Consider the following 2500-nt stretch of genomic DNA (forward strand, 5'->3'; position numbering starts at 1 on the left):
AATAATAATAATAATAATAATTAATGATAATAATATTAATGCCAAATAATAATAATAATAATAATAATAATAATAATAATAATATAATAATAATAAATAATAATAATAATAATAATACCATGGGACACCAGAGTCGAAGAGAAAGAGAGGGAAAAAATGGATAAGTATCAAGATCTGAAAATAGAAATAAGACGGATATGGGATATGCCAGTGGAAATCATACCCATAATCATAGGAGCACTAGGCACGATCCCAAGATCCCTGAAAAGGAATCTAGAAAAACTAGAGGCTGAAGTAGCTCCAGGACTCATGCAGAAGTGTGTGATCCTAGAAACGGCACATATAGTAAGAAAAGTGATGGACTCCTAAGGAGGCAGGATGCAACCCGGAACCCCACACTATAAATACTACCCAGTCGAATTGGAGGACCGTGATAGAGCCAAAAAAAAAAAAAAAAAAAAAATAATAATAATAATAATAATAATAATAATAATAATAATAATAATAATAAATCTCTAGAGACAATATTCTTTCCCAAACAGTTTCATATCTACAATTATTATTTTGTTCACCATTCTGTCAACCTGATAGTTGCTTCTCCATAGAAATCGGCAGACCATACATTTTTGTGCATCCCGGCTGTTTTTACCCGTCCCAGCCAAACTATGGAGTGGGGCCAAGTCTTTGATTCCCTTAATTCCTATGCATCTCCCTGGAAAGGAGGCCTATATTAGATTCACATCAACCGTGCATTTGATGTCTAGGTCAGTCCCTTACGACGCTCCTGATTGGCTGTTGATAAGCCAATCACAGGCTGGATACTCTCAGTCTCTCTCGAGAGTTCACATGGGTAGGATCTCTGTGCCACCTCTCCTGAGGTATACGTCTTTCAGGAGAGGTGGAACATACATACTTCCTATGTGAACTCTCTCGAGAGACAGAGTTTCCAGTCCTGAGATTGCCTTATCAACAGCCAATCAGGAGCGTCGTAAGGGACTGGCCTAGACATCAAATGCACGGTTGATGTGAATCTAATATAGGCCTCCTTTCCAGGGAGATGCATAGGAATTAAGGGAATCAAAGACTTGGCCCCACTCCATAGTTTGGCTGGGACGGGTAAAAACAGCCGGGATGCACAAAAATGTATGGTCTGCCGATTTCTATGGAGAAGCAACTATCAGGTTGACAGAATGGTGAACAAAATAACAATTGTAGATATGAAACTGTTTGGGAAAGAATATTGTCTCTAGAGATTTATTATTATTATTTTATTATTATTATTATTTTTTTTTTTTTTTTTTTTTTTGCTCTATCACGGTCCTCCATTTATTTGAACCCAGTTTCTTTTAGGCTTAAGTTCTACTCATTTTCCTTCCCCTAATTTGCCGATAAATTTTTCAGCCCTATGAAATCCGGAAGAAAGTTGCATGTCCCATAGGCTTTGAATTCGTATACTGAATAGAATTGTTATTGAATTATTACAGGATCCAAGTTTTGATAATGATTTTTCAATGTAAAAGAGTTTACGGGTTATTTTAAGATCACCGCTGAAAAATAAACAACAGAATCAATAACCTCAATATCAATAACGCCTTTCTGCGTAGTAGTGATTTTTATTCAAACAGTTTGTTTGTATTGTCATTCATTCATTCACGCTTATACCGCTGACCTTGACCTTGAAAGGGAAGTCACGCGTTCTTAATGTAAACAGAATCATTGACATCAAATATACCTCATCAAATAGAAGACAAGTAAATCACGACGCTATATTTGAATGCGGAAATAAAAGAATACATAAATTGACTGACATAAGGGCATAGCCAAACCGATAAAAGAATGAATGAAAACAGAATAATTAACCAAAAATAAACCTCATTGGATAGTATTTAAGTAAACGCATGATGTTACAATTGGAAAACGAAAATAACTGAACATATAAATTTACTGACATAAGGACATAAATAAATGCCAATTTTAAGATCATTCCTCTCACAAGACTTTTAAATCGTCAACCAGCCTCATTCCGTCCACAACGGGGAATAAGGGTTGGGGAAGAAGGGGTTGGGTGGATAGGGTAGTTGTGTAAAGGTGGAGGGGGTGATTAGATTCTGGATGTGCATGGCCAATTAAGCACAGTCAAGTTGAATTTAGCAAAAGTTAATTGGGTAGAACTTCGCGCCTTGAGTGCAACCACATTGAAGGCCTTTTATGAGAGAGAGAGAGAGAGAGAGAGAGAGAGAGAGAGAGAGAGAAGAGAGAGAGAGATGGATTTAAATCTGCCTGTACTTCTGGCGGAAATATAAAATCAGATCGGAAACCAATAATGTTTTCAGAACAGGATGGAGAAGAAGCAATAACGGAGGCCTTCCCGCACACACAGAGAGAGAGAGAGAGAGAGAGAGAGAGAGAGAGAGAGAGAGAGGGCGGGGGGAGGAGGGGGTGAGATAACACAGGAAGTTATTCAATCCTAGATGAAAAGAACAAAATATCTGTGTAAATA

Source organism: Macrobrachium nipponense, chromosome 20 (assembly GCF_015104395.2).
Source record: "Macrobrachium nipponense isolate FS-2020 chromosome 20, ASM1510439v2, whole genome shotgun sequence".
NCBI lineage: Eukaryota > Metazoa > Arthropoda > Malacostraca > Decapoda > Palaemonidae > Macrobrachium > Macrobrachium nipponense.